Genomic DNA, 15,374 nt, shown 5'->3' with positions numbered 1-15,374 from the left:
TGCAATGTGTATATATATCCTCAAGAGTCAAGTCACCAAAGCTCTCAACACGCTTGCCTTTTAGAGTTTGCCAAAACATGCCACATGCATGTGCTTTCTCTTGTGCTCAAAGAAGTTGTTTTTTGACTTCGCACCTTCTCCTCTTTTGTTGAACAAGTGATTTGTATGTGTGTGAACGTTCCAAGTAAACTTCCTTGTATTTCCTTGCATCTAACCTTAGCAAGTGTTTTTGGGCTTGACTACATTCCATGTCAAACCATTTCTTCTTGGTGCTACCCTTTTTAGACCTTTTGCAAGACATGTGTTTCACCGAAAAGCATTCTTTCGCACAAGAGCAAATTACTTCTTTGAAACGTTTCCACTTGCATTCTAATGTTGGGCTCTATCGATGCTCTGTCATGCTTAATATTTGGTCCACCATATCAACATATATAGGTGCTCGTCTGAAGTCTAGAGGTAGATTCACATCATGATTTGAGGCTACATGCTCGGGTCTTTTACCACACTTGATATCAATACATAGCATCCTATGATCCGATTCCGGATTCCATTCACCAAGTGTAAAGATTTTTATGCATTCTAGAGTGTCTTCCAAAAACAGCATATAGTCAACCACGCTATCACCATTGTGCTTTCTACATGTAAAGTCATTGGTGCCTTGCCATAAAGATACACCATTTTCAATGAGCATTTCGTTACTATTGCACATATGTAGAAGTAACTTTCCATAGTGATCCAATTCTTTTGCATAATTAGAACTTTGATTATACATGTATGAGTCATCCATTCTTCTTGAGACATGTGGCATGTCGACTTGTTGTGTGTCGTGTTGTAATGTATTTGTGCGAGCATTCATGTCTCCAAAGACAATGACTTCACCATGGTCCTTGTAATGAGAAACGTTTTCCTCCAGTTCAACAAAGGGCTGATCTCTATCCATATCCAAGCGAGCATAAAAGTTGGAGTCATAGTGAGAATGTAGCAACCAACCACAAACATGACTTGACCATTTGGTGGGCTGATTTTGGCTCTACGTTGCTTTGCATTTTTGGCCCACATCAAAACATGCACATCATATTTTTCAAATCCAAGAATTCATTGCACATCATGCTCCCATGTTTCTACAAGAAGTATCACATCCGATTCATTGGTAAGCGTTGTCGTGCAACTCTGCTCCCATGCTAAGAAAAATTCCAGAAAAATACACATCAAGTTTTTTTGAATCTTACATGATTAATGAACAGTGTTTAGGGCCTGGTAATAGGCCAAGTTTAATTGTGAATGTATGTTAAATGCGGCTAAAAGGGCCAAAATATGCCTTAAGGATGTTAAAAAGGACTATGCTTGAAGTGAACATAGATAAGATACTATGATATAAAACTGTAGTGCTTGAAGTGCTCTACTGGCCTGTCTTTACGGCTTGTCGATTGGAGCTACGGTGCAAAAGTTATGGTAGTTTGAATTTTAGTCGATTGCAGATCCGTACCAGATTGGGAAACTGCATTTGAGGGGACATAAATGAAAAGAATTCATGGGATTTAAGTGCTCACTTTGTGGAGCGTGTCGGTCTTTTCGGATTAGTGATCTGAGTTTCGATCGCCAAGATATTGGCCGTAAAAGATTCACTGGGGGCCGATTCCGTTCCGGTCTGGTTGGATCGATTGGTGTCTCAGATGGGAGTTTTTGTCTTTCGTTCAGGTTTAGAATGCAATAATTGCGGGGAAAGCCAACATGGCTGCGACTTGCTGGAGAAAAAGGATATGCTTGGCATTGCTTTAGTCGGCATGTATGCCATTGCCACCTAATGAAGGATACCAGGCATTCCCTAGGTCTGCATGTATGCCAAATGTAACACCCTTGCAAGGGCTACAACTGATATAAAATCCAAATGTGATGCCCTTCAAAAAGTGCCCAAGGGCCATAACCTATGGCCGCCCAAGGTTTAAAGGGCATGGCCAATGGCCACCCAAAATGGCAATTAAAGTCTTAGTGTGTGGATGGGGAAAATAAAATGCAAGCCATGGCGTTCAACAGCGAAACGCGAGAGCAGGGAAGAGATGAAACGCTCGTAGCGTGCGCTGCAGACCTCGGATTGTTGAGAGAAGGAGAGAACACAGAAGTAGAATCCCAAAGTGTGTAGAATACACACATGAGATGATGTATATATAGAGGGGACCTGGGTGCCATATATAGAGAAGCCATATATTGAGTAGCTTCACATATAAGCTCAACACCCCCGCTCAAATAAGGGTCCCTAACTGTGGATGAAAAAACCCTTGGGGGATCAAGGGAAAAACCCACAGCTCTATATACACCCACCGTTATATTATAAAAATCATTAAATATACAAATGTTTACGAGGAGCTACATCACTCCTTTTACAATGAATGTTTTATGAGGAGTTACATTACTCCTATCCTATCAAATACAATAATGAATACAAAGGTTCAATAAAGAGGTATAAAAGCTATCGATTAGCTTGTAATCAAAAGTGTCTCCGTGAATCTGCTGTGTAGCTTGTCATCAATATCGCATCACCAAACATGTCTTCATGTTGTCATCAATATGGCATCACCAAACATATCTTCATAAATCTTTTATTGTCACCAAGTTTGTCTTCATAAAATCAATTCTTTGATCAATCCTACATAGATCATAGACTCCAAAAAGAACATGTCATGAAAATTATTAGCATCGTTAATGAAATAATTACGTTCACAATGCCATAAGAGATGGTTCGCGACGCCACTCTTTTGACGACATATATACGCACGACAACATATGGTACATAAAGTATAAACGTAAAAGTACAAGATGTGTGATTACGTGATACAAATGATATGTGTATATACTACATAAAACAACATTTATCAATGAATACCATCAAAGTATTAACAAAATATCATCATTATATCAATAAAAATGAATAAATGACCATGGTATCAACGAAAAGCATCATGATATCACCGAGAATAATCATTGTATCAACGAAACAACATTATGGCATCACCGAGAATAACCATGGTATCAACGAAACATCATCATGGCATCACCGAGAATGTCCATGGTATCAACGAAACAACATCATGGTATCACCGAGAATAACCATGGTATCAACAAAACATCATCATGGTATCAACAAAAATCACCATGGAATCAACGAAACAACATATCATCATGGCACCACCGAGAATAACCATGGTATCAATGACATATCATCATGGTATCAACGAAAATCACCATGACCAAAGTATTAACAAAACATCATCATGGTACCATCAAAATCACTATGGTATCAATGAGGAATTATCAATAAAACGACATAAACTATATCTCTAAAAGAATAATTATACGAGAATCAATGAACGAGTATATCATATAACAAAAGATCATGTACCAACAGTAGCTCGATAGAATTTGGACGATCATCAACGGCTCGACTGAATCGGAACGATGTGTAACTGGCTTCTGCAGCAAAGTTACGTCAGTAACAAATATATGATTGATGAAGAAAAATATAATTGAGAAGTTTTCAATTATGAGAAAAATCAAAAGCAAAAAGTAAAATTTTGATTTTCAAACATATTCGCAGTCCGAGACGATAACCCAAAATCGGTGCAGAATTTAGAGAAACTTCCTTCTGCAAAGTTATAGACCACATCGATTCCGGTCTCCCATAGTGGGTAGTTTCTTCTGCAAAGTTGTAGAACACATCGATTCCGGTCTCTCACGCGGGTAGTTTCTGCAAAATCGTTTTCAATAAGCAGAAAAATAAAAAACAAAAAACGGAAATTGCTTTTTATGTCTGTACGCAGTCCGCGAACGATAACTCAAAATCGGTGCAGAATTTGAAAACACTTCCTTTTGCAAAGTTGTAGACCACATCCATTCCAATCTCTTGAGCGGGTAGTTTCTGCAAAATCGTTTTTAATTAGCAGAAAAATCAAAAATAAAATGCAGAAGCTGTTTTCCAGGTATGTACGCAGTCCGTGAACGATAACTCAAAATCGGTGCAGAATTTGAAAAAACTTCCTTCTGCAAAGTTGTAGACCACATCCATTTCAGTCTCCAGAGAGGGTAGTTTCTACAAAATCGTTTTCAATTAGCAAAAAAATCAAAAACAAAAAGCGGAAGTTGCTTTTCAGGTATGTACACAGTCCGCGAACAATAACTCAAAATCGGTGCAGAATTTGAAAACACTTCCTTCTGCAAAGTTGTAGACCACATCGATTCCGGTCTCTCTCGCGGATAGTTTCTGCAAAATCGTTTCTAATTAGTAGAAAAATCAAAAATAAAATGCAGAAGCTGTTTTTCAGGTATGTACGCAGTCCGTGAACGATAACTCAAAATCGGTGCAGAATTTGAAGAAACTTCCTTCTGCAAAATCGATTTTGATCAGGAGAAAAATCGAAAACAAAAACGTACTGCTCTGATACCATGTTGAGAGAAGGACAGAACACAGAAGTAGAACCCCAAAGTGTGTAGAATACACACATGAGATGATGTATATATAGAGGGGACCTGGGTGCCATATATAGAGAAGCCATATATTGAGTAGCTTCACATATAAGCTCAACACACCCAGGTCCCCTCTATATATACATCATCTCATGTGTGTATTCTACACACTTTGGGGTTCTACTTCTGTGTTCTCTCCTTCTCTCAACACGGATGAGCTTGTGGCTGAAGCAAGAATTGCTCAGGAGCTCAAAGCGACCTGATTCAGAGCCATTCCAATCGGCTTTTGTGCAAATCATTTCCACCAGTGCCCCGTCAGCAATGGGCACTACTCATTAGCAACATCGCTAATGGGTTGCCGTAATTAGAAAGAGCAGTTACTCATGCAAAAAGGAGAGGCTTCCAAATCCGGCTTGTATAAAAAGGATAAGGAGGTTTCTCATCGCTTCTTCTTCTCACTGGTAAAAGGTGGAAGCCTTGAGGTTTCTAGTCTTAAGCTACACCCCATAGTTTTTTCTCTCCCGGGCTAAGATAGGCTTCCAAAGCCGATTCTAAACAAACCCTTTCTAATCAAATTGTAATCAAACCCTCCTAAATCCATTCAAATCCTTTCTTCTTCTCACACAAGCAGTATCTCCTAAACCGATAATCCTAAGCCGATAATCCTAAATCAAAATTCTAAGCCATAATCCTACACTCTAATCAAAACTCCTAAGGCCATTTGAAGCCGAAGCTCCCATAGCCATAGCCAAAGAGAAAATCAACTCTCTCTCGACCTTGAAGCAACACAAGGAAAACGAAGAAGATCAAGGAAAGTTTGGCAGACCGATTAAGGCAAGGATCTTATTTGGTAATGTTATCATCGAACAAGACATTACCATCATTACTGAAATTTGATTTCTTAATTAGCTTTTGGATTAAGGCAAGTTAAACCTTGTAAGGAGCATAAACTCCTCCATTAACATTTGATAAAACAGGGATACTATTAAGTATTTGATTTGAGTTATCAGGCTTCAGAATTTGGATCAAACTGTCTGTTTTAAGCTATGACATCCCCATTAATTGTGTCTGCTACAACTCTTTTCCTCGTACCTCTCACAGCCAGGGGCCATGTACCTTCCCGGCTCACCTTTCGGATACAAATCCCCCAACAGCGTCTCATAGATCATGTGTCCCTATTTTTTGGGTGCACTTGCATCCTCCTCAAGTGACTTTTCTTCTTGAGATGACACCTTGACCTTCTTGGTTCTTTCCTCATATGCTTTGCGACGTACATTTTGTTGCATAAGAGTACGATCCTCATATACATTACAACCTGTTCCTTTGAGGTAGATCCAACTATTGTCAAGGATGATCTTTCTCTTTACCTCATCAACCATGGTACATACAATAGGTCTTTCTCCCAAGCGAGGAACTCCTTGTTTTCCAACTCGATGTGCACCATAAGCCATAATTCCAGACATGCCAAAGTGTGTAGCAAAAAACTCTTCAATAGAAACCGCAAGAGATTGGGATGTTTCCATGCTTTACTTCTTGATTCCACGAATGAGGATGTTCTTTGAGCGTTTTTTCCGTTCTTGCAGTTCTTGAGTGTCCACATTCTCTGCTAGGACAAAGGCTTGCGTGATAGGAGATGTAGAAACCACATTATCCTTACATATATTAGCCCATGATTTGGATGCATTTATTATCTCACATACATCATGCCGTATTGATTCTATCGTTTTCTCTTTTAATACATGATCACTCTCAACTTTGCGCTCAAGCATTATTCCAATACATTCATGTACACAAGAGAGCGCTTACATTCTTGAACATCATTCCCAATATGCATCAAGCGTTTTGTTTTCATTTTAAGAACCTTCTTGAGGTGCTCATTCTCCACAACAAGAACTCTTAAACTGCCATTCTCTATTGCAAGTGTGCGCAGCTCTTCACCTTGCTTCTTGACGGTTTCTTGTAATGAGATCAAGTAATCCATGATCATTGCTTTCGTTGTTGTAGACGATGTGGTTGGATTAGCATCCAAATTCCTTGAATATTTTGCATCATTTTCCATAGCGAGTGTAGATTTTCCACCCCTGCGAGTTTTGTCTGACATTGCCTTCAAGTCGGCAACAAAAATGCAAAGTTCTGACAATTTTTTCAATTTTGAGATACTGTTATAGCAAATCCTTCCATTGCTCAAATTTTTTTTGTCTTTTTATCAATGTGTCGAGGGCTTTGTGCTCTTTGATTGAGGCTATAGATCACCTAAATCAGAGTTCAATTGAAGAAGTTATGATTGAGAGAGAGAGAGAGAGAGAGAGAGACTTGGAAAGCATACCACTTAGTTTCTTCTCAAGCTTGAGAGAGAGAGAGAGAGGAGAGAGAGGACAGGAAGAGAGAAAGACATTAAATGAAATGAAAGATTGACGTTGTGAGCAAGTTGGAAACACACACAAAGCCTCTATGATAAGCCGACACACACTCTTGGAATAACACACACACATATTATGAGGCAAAATAGGAAACAGGAAACACAGAGATGGAGTGAGAAGAGAGAGACTATTCATTTACCCACACACACACACACACGCACAAAAAAAAAAAAAACTCAACTCAAAAGAGGAAGATTTCTGATGATTCGATAAAATTGATCTTGGGCCAACACCAATGGGGCAAATAGCTCACACAATATGCCAGATACAATCAGAAATTGGAGCAGAGACTTTGCTCACGGGAGAAACTTACATAGCCAAAACAGTAGGAAAAAGTGAGGAATTTGGCAAAATGGACAACGTAGATAGAGATGGTGTAGAGTTTAGGTAGACTAGGTAGAGAGGGAGGATACGTAGAGAGTGTAGATAGAGATTAAGTAGAGGGTAGATAGATAAGGTTAAGATTTAGGAAGAGATTAGGGTTTAGAGAGAGGTGTGAATAGAGTAGAAAGAGGGAGTACAGGGGATGTAGATAGAGAGACGTAGGATGCATAGAGTGTAGAGATAGATAGAGGGACTAGAGAGAGTGTAGAGATTTACATCTATTTAGCGCTCTCTCTATGTTTAAAGGGTAGAGGGAGGGTAGATATAATGATTATGTAGAGAGTAGATGGATAAGATTAAGATTTAGGAAGAGATTAGGGTGTAGAGAGAGGTGTGGATAGAGTAGACAGAGAGGGTGCAGAGTTTAGGTAGAGAAGGAGGATACATAGAGGCAATTCTACATTCTTCGGGGTCGTGTAAACACCCCCAAAGATAAAAAACCTAACACATAGGTCTTCAAAATGAAGTCGAGAAGCTTCGTAAGGAGAATGAAAGCTGAAGCATAGACTCGTCGCCATCGAGGCTCGACTCACCACAGTAGAAAACCACAAAAAGAAAGAGATGGAACATATGGAAATCAATCTCAATAACACAAAGTTGGAAATAGAGACCACCTTCACAAAGGAGGTCAAAACCTAAGTAGTGTAGGATACCATCTTTCGTAACATTGAAGATTGTGTAGTGTCCATTCTACTTGAACGACAATGCCAAGACAATATCACCCTCAATGTTTGCATTGGTAGGTTTCCAAGTGATTGGAAAGGGAAGGGGGACCTCAAGCTCAATAACATAATGGTGGAAGTAGATACCACCCTCACAAAGGAGGTCAAAATCCAAGTGCAAGGTATCATCTTCGGTAAGGTTGAAGATCGTGTAGTCTCCACGCTAGCTGAATGACAATGCCAAGAGGATATTGCCTTCAATGTTCCACAATTCCTATGCTCACATCCACACAATATCCCACATGGTACAATGGGGTCAGCCACAATCACATCTCTTATACATGAACATCGCACCCACCATGCAATCCTCACATTCAAGATCAAGGCAGATCAAATCAAACTCCTTGAGAAATTGCGGCTTCTTGAGGACACCAAATTTTGGTTTGTAGAAGATCTAACACGTCATAACTTAAACATAAGAAGGGAGAACTCCAAAAGTTGTGAGAAGCGCACTCAAGAAGGAAATGGTCAGTTTAGCAAGAAGGTAAAGCCATTATCCAAGAGTTTTGAACTCCCAAACCGGCTCCCTCCTCACCTACCCCTTCTTAGGTTATGTTCATTTCATCTTATCTTCCCTTTATCACACCTCGCTAGACCCTTACTCCTTAATTGAGATGTATTCAAGACCCGGGTTGGGGGGGGGGGGGGGGGGGGGGGGGGGTGAGAGGGGGGGTCCACCTTTCAAAAATACCTATAGCACATGTGCGCTCAAGAGGTATTTTTAAAATTCCTATACACACACACTTCATCATGAATTAAAAGACCCATCTTCCTTCATAAATTTGTAACTTTTTTTCAATTTCCCATTTTTAAACCCTTCTTGTACATGGAATTCTCTAACTCTTTGGTATATAAAAAACCCCTCCGAGCGAACTCACGTGCTACACTTAAATATTTTTAGATGGAGCCCCCAAGATCCAATAGACCCTTTATTCAGAAGGAACTTTGTAATGTTTTGTTTTTGGTCCCATAGGTCACATTTGGCCTTCGTGGATGATAATTAAATCTATTTGTTTATCTATATCTACCTATCATAGATGTCACAATGAGCAAAATGCAAAATCATTGAGAATGGAAAATGGATGCCTGCACAAACATGGCAATGGAAATGCTACAAAGTTTCAAATACGATGCTTATCTTAAAGGTTATGAGTGTGCTCCTAGTGGTAGAATTATGATCATGCACAAAGGTTCTTAAGTCAATCATCAACTACATCAGCTTCCGAATCACTGGTTGATTTGACTCACTCTTCAATGTTGAACATGAGTATACAAACCCCCTAAAGTAAATAGAGATCTCTTGTGATAGAAGAATATTAAGAAGAAGCGACCAATATTTGTTAATGTGAATTATGTGCTAGAAGAAGACAGTCATGACTAGATAAATTTATACAGGTCAACAATAAAGATGCTTATCTAAGCCATCCAAATTGGATGGACCAGATGAGTATCTTTACTTTTGAAAATCCGTATAGTGGTAATATGCACAGTAATATGTGAGGTAATATGCAAAATAATATATGCGGTAATATGCGAGGTAATATACACGGTAATATTCGCGGATATAATCGCAGCTATATTACCGCTCCAATTACGGCATATATTGTTGTCAAACCACTACCGCATCCACTATAAGAGGAGTTGTCTATAACCGCGAAATTGCCGCAAAAAAACAAAGGAAAAAGGAGAGAGAAAAATTTGCGGGTGCGGCAATAACCGTGGCTATGGATGTGGTAGTGGTTTCTCACCAATAAGCGCGGTAATAGTCGCGGCAATATACCTGCATGTATTACTACGCTATTTGTTGCATTTATTACCGCGTTTATTGCCACTACACACCAATTCAAAAATAAAGGTGTTCATTTGGGCCACCCAATTTTGGGTGGCCCAAATGAGCACCTTTATTTTTTACCTGCATTAAACAATGTTTTTTGGAAGAGTATAAAAAATACCAAAGAATTGAAATTTGATTTACTTTATCTTGACAATTTAATTTGTAGAAGATCAACTATCTAAAAAAGTTACAATAAAAAGTAAATAGTTGTATATACAGTGTGCCACATTAGGACTTTACGAAACTTTGGACAAAATATTTTTCTATCAAATCCTCCTCTATCTCGTCGTCGTCCAGAGGCACGTATATTTGATCACTTATGCTCTACATAAACCCAAACCCAATTAAAAAATTATCAATAGCTCAAAACAATTGATACAAAATTACTTGTTTAAACTTTGTGATGTGGTTGTATTTGAAAAACCATCGGTAAATATCAAATTCTGTATGTCGCTCTCGATACTTGACCATCTCTTTGGTTGGTCGAGAGAGAGCGATATTTTCTTAAGTTAGCAATAACAATACCAAATCATCAACTACAATCTTTATAATCACCGATCGACGTTATAATTCGATTAATCTTACATATTTATCCTTCCAAGCTCCCTTGCCTCGTGAGCCATAGTGCGTGGGAGTTTGTCTTTCAAAAGCCTTACGTTGTTGTGTGTATGATGAGCCCGTCGCAGCTTGATCACTCTTTTCTTGAACTGCCCACTCCCACTCCGCGTCTCCCATGTTGCCACTGCAGTAACTCCTGTCTGGATCTTTGACCTCATTGGCTACTGTCCACCGCAGACTGGACTGCTTGTTTTTCAAAAATGTCTTTATGTAGCCCTCCAACCATTGTTGTGAAAAACGTTCATCGGGGACATTTGGAAACCTAGCTAACAAAGCGTCCTCAAGGTACCGTGCATGAGCGGGAAGTTGGTCTCTAAACTTAATAAAACAGTTCTCTATATGTTGAATGTATAAGAATTTGTAGATGGCATCGAAATGCCCTGCCCTGTGTTGTGTGGAAGTCCACCTCCCCGCCATATTTAACCCTGTAGTAGCACCCATGCGTGTCTGGCACAGGTGCTTCAATATCCTCATCCTCTGCGTCAGGGGTGGCACGCTCTGAAATTGGGGACTTCGTTCCCCCGCCACTACCAAAACATGCAAAACCACAAGATCCACTGCCGCTTCGTCTCTCACGGTTCTCGTTGCCGTGAGAGAAGCATCGAGGCACGCTACCAGAGTAAGTCCATTGATGGTGTTCTGGTGAAGCAAGAGTGGAATGGAGTGGCGTAGGACCCTGTGATGCCATGGGAGTGGGACCCTCTGATGCAATGGACCCTATGATGAAATGGGAGTCGGACGATAGGAAGGGGTTGTCGATTGAGGTGCTGTTGGTGCGAGGCTTTGTAGGTAAGGAGTCCCTCCCTGACTCCCCCATGGTGTAGTCTGCAGAGAAATACCGTAGGTCGCAAGCTGCTGTGGAGTGTAGCGACCAAACAAATTCTCTGTCTCTTGGAGGTATTGGTCTTGTAAAGAGACAGCCCACTACAGGTCTGGATCTATGCCCGGTGGAGAAACCTGAGAAGGGTAGGTGTAGGATGGCCATGCCTGCAAATAACAAAAATAAATCTATGACACTCATGGCTTAGGGTTAACAAGCCATAAACATTCTTTATTTCTTTGCTTGTTCTCACCGACTCAAGACTCGGTCCACTGGAGGGTGATGGCCACCCCGCGTGAGAGCCCACTTGGATGTGAACCAGCCAAAAAAAGAGCCAATTGGCTGCTCCTCACCAGTTAGCCTTTTGTTTGACATCTACATTACAAAGAGCAATTTAAGATTAAGCTTTCCACCCTATTCACTCATCTATAAATACGTACACAAGTATATGGGCACACAAACACGTAGATACATATACATACTAGTAGACCTAAGTAGAGGCTAGTAGTGCCAAAGGTCAAGTACACCTCTTTAGATATCATCACAGTCAAAGGTACATTGCGGTAATCCATGCATGAGTGAATCAATGACCGCAATGCCACGATTAAAAAAATACTATACCCAAGAGGAATCGTCTAACCTTTAGGTGCTATGCTCCCATACTTAGTGCCTACATACACGCATAAACAAATATATATGTACACACAAATATATATACATATACGTAATGTAGCCATTGTTTTGAGTAGAGATAAAGACTTATGGTTGTAAATGTAGCCAACATTTTGTGTTGTGCGCAGTGCGAGAGTGCTTTTGATTCTGTAGAGTGCTATAAAGAAGAGCTTCTTTATTGTGCTTCTTGCGCAGCATCTCTTCACAGCAGCTCATGTTTGAGGGATTACTTTGCCTCCATTCTGAGGTACAATATCGTTAAAAGATGTCCAACCTAATGCCTATTTGGTGGAGAGGAAGAGATAGGAAGATAGATAGAGAAAAAGATAGAGAAGTTAAGGAGAAGAGAGTAGAAAGTAATTTCCAAGGGTCTGTCAGTGTCACGTACAGAAGGTCTTTTTCATAGAGCCCTAGAGAAGCACAAGCATACCCATACTACACACACCACAAAATGGTTTCTGCGCCTACAACCATTGCTCTTTCTCTCCCTATTTCTTTATCTTCCTCCTTCTACCTATCTCTTTATGCTGATGAATATCTCTATTTCTCTCTCCCTCTCTCCTGTCTTCTCTATCCCTCTCTCCTCCCTCTTTCCCCTCTTTCTTTATCTCTCCCTCTTTCCTCTCTCTCTCTCTCTCTCTCTCTCTCTCTCTCTCTCTCTCCCCTCTAGCCCTATCTCTCTTTCCCCTCTTTCTCTCTCCCTCTCTCCTCTCTTCTCTATCCCTATCTCTCTCCCTCTTTCCACTCTTTCTCTTTCCCTCTCTCTCTCTCTCTCTCTCTCTCTCTCTCTCTCTCTCTCTCTCTCTCTCTCTCTCTCTCTCTCTAGCTAGCACAAAAACCACCTCTAAAGGCTAATCTAGTGCACACCTTAGAGCCTAGACCAAGAGGCTTATAAGGTTACAAGATTTTGGATGGAAGTATCTCTTACTTCAACCTCACCCGCAATTTTTTATAAAAAAGACTCCACTACCCCCACTCCACCCCTCCCTAATTGTGCACCCTTTGGGCTTCCCTCTCTTTGTTTTTGAGGTTGCACCCTCCTTTCTCTCTACCATATAAATATAGAGGCTTAGTTGTCCATTTCAAGGTGACATTTTTTTCACAAACAACCTGTCAAAAAAGAGAAATCTCACCACATCCTCTCACCACTCTGCTCAAATGGAATCTTCCTCTCAGGTTTGTAGCTTACCCTTGCTTTTGATTGTTCTTTTTTAGCTTGACATCTATGACATGTAGGATCATCCTATGACACCTTCCTTCCACCATTTTTTATGTTTGTTTTGATGGTGATGGTGAGAGGTAACAGGTTCTTCCTTTGGCTAAAACATTGCAATCTAGCTCAAGCTACCAAAGTTTAAGATTTTCTCTCTCTCCATTGTTTGTAAACAAGCATTTTTTCATTATAATGGCTTCCAATAAAAGTTATTTTGAGCATTCCTAACCTCTGTGTTTTAATGGTAAAAGTGGGGTCTTCATTTTGTAAACTCCTAGGAACCTACTCTCTCTCTCTCTCTCTCTCTCTCTTCTCTCTCCCTATTTCTCTTTCTCTCTCTCTCTCTCTCTCTCTCTCTCTCTCTCTCTCTCTCTCTCTCCCTATTTCCACTCTTCTCTATCCCTATCTCTCTTTCTCTCTCTCCCTCTTTATCTTTCTCTCTCCCTATCTTTCTCTATTTATCTCTCTTTCTCTTTCCCTCTCTCTCTCTCTCTCTCTCTCTCTCTCTCTCTATTTTTCTCCCTCTTTCCTCTCTTTACCTATATCTCTCTATTCCTCTCTCTCTCTCTCTCTCTCTCTCTCTCTCTCTCTCTCTCTCCCTCCCTCTCTCTCTATTTCTCTCTCTTTCCATCTTTCCCTATCTCTCTCTCTCTCTCTATTTCCCTCCCTCTCTATCTACTCTATCTCTCTCCCTCTTTCCCTCTATTTACTCTCTCTCTCTCTCTCTCTCTCTCTCTCTCTCTCCCTATCTCTCTCTTTCCCTCTATTTACTCTCTCTCTCTCTCTCTCTCTCTCTCTCTCTCTTTCCCTATCTCTCTCTATTCGTCTCTCTCCCTCTCTATATTTACTCTCTCTCTCTCTCTCTCTCTCTCTCTCTCTATTCTCTCCCTCTCTATCTACTATCTCTCTCCCTCTTTACCTCTTCTCTCTCTCTCTCTCTCTCTCTCTCTCTCTCTCTCTCTCTCTCTATTCCTCTCTTTCCCTCTCTCTCTCTCCCTCTCTCTCTCTCCCTCTCCCTCTCTCTCCCTCTCTCTCTCTATTTCTATCCCTATCTATATCTCTCCCTCTTTCTCTCATTCTCTCTTTATCTATCTCTCCCTCTCTCTCCATTTATCTCCCTCTCATTAATTATCCACCTCTTTCTCTCATTCTCTCTTTCTCTCATTCTCTCTTTATCTATGTCTCTCTCTCTCTCCATTTATCTCTCTCTCATTAATTATCTACCTCTTTCTCTCATTGTCTCTTTATGTCTCTCTCTCCATTTATGTCCCTCTCTTTATCTCCCTCTCAATAATTATCTCTCTTTATCTACCTCTATCCCTCTGTCTCTCTTACTCTCACTCTTTCTCTTTATCTCCCTCTCTACCTGTTTTCCTATCTCTCTCTATTTATCCCTCTCCCTCTCTTTAAATTTATCTCCCCGTAATATTGTTGTTTTGTGGACTTTAAGAAAGCCTTTGATATTATTCCACGTAACAATTTGTGGAGAAGGATGGAAGAACTCCAAGTGCCAAGTGCGTTTATGCTTGCGGTTTCTCGAATCTATGAGAAGGTGATTTGTCAATTGTGCATGGGAAGAGAAATTTCAGAAATTTTTGTAAGCACTATTGGGGTTAAACAAGGATGTCCATTGTCACCAACTCTCTTTGGTATATGCATCGATCAATTGGAACAAATGGTACTTGACTTTATGCAAGAAGAAGGCATTGAAGAGGTCATTATTTGCAATGCGGTAATCATGCTTTTGTTGTATGCGGATGATGTAGTGCTTCTAGCACACACTTTAGAAGATGCACAAAAGCTTATGGTTGTCCTTGAGAACTTTTGCTTGCATAGTGGGCTGATTGTAAATGAATCCAAAACAAAGGTTATGCTTGTGAAAACCAACCATAAGGAGAAGCCATGCATTGTGTACAACAACGACACACTTGAAGTTGTTGAGAGCTTTAAGTACCTTGGCCTTGAGGTTCCATCCAATCACAAGTGGCATGAATGTGCTCTGCGTCGTTTGGAAGCAGGAAAGAGAGCATATTATGCATTTGAGAACATGTGTTATGCACGAAACATCAAGTGTTGGGTTCTCAAGAAGTATCTTTTTGATGCATTGGTGACACCGGTTCTTCTTTATGGAGTTGAAGTGTGGGGCGGGAGCATCTCAAAGTCTACTTGGAAAGAGTTTGAGAATGTCCAAAAGCGTTTTCTTACAAACTTTCTCCAAGTTAAGACACAAACA

The sequence above is a fragment of the Adiantum capillus-veneris genome, chromosome 24 (genome assembly GCF_014529385.1).
Source record: "Adiantum capillus-veneris isolate H3 chromosome 24, ASM1452938v2, whole genome shotgun sequence".
Taxonomy (NCBI): domain Eukaryota; kingdom Viridiplantae; phylum Streptophyta; class Polypodiopsida; order Polypodiales; family Pteridaceae; genus Adiantum; species Adiantum capillus-veneris.
The sequence above is the reverse complement of the archived record's forward strand: the minus strand, read 5'-3'. Positions refer to the sequence as shown.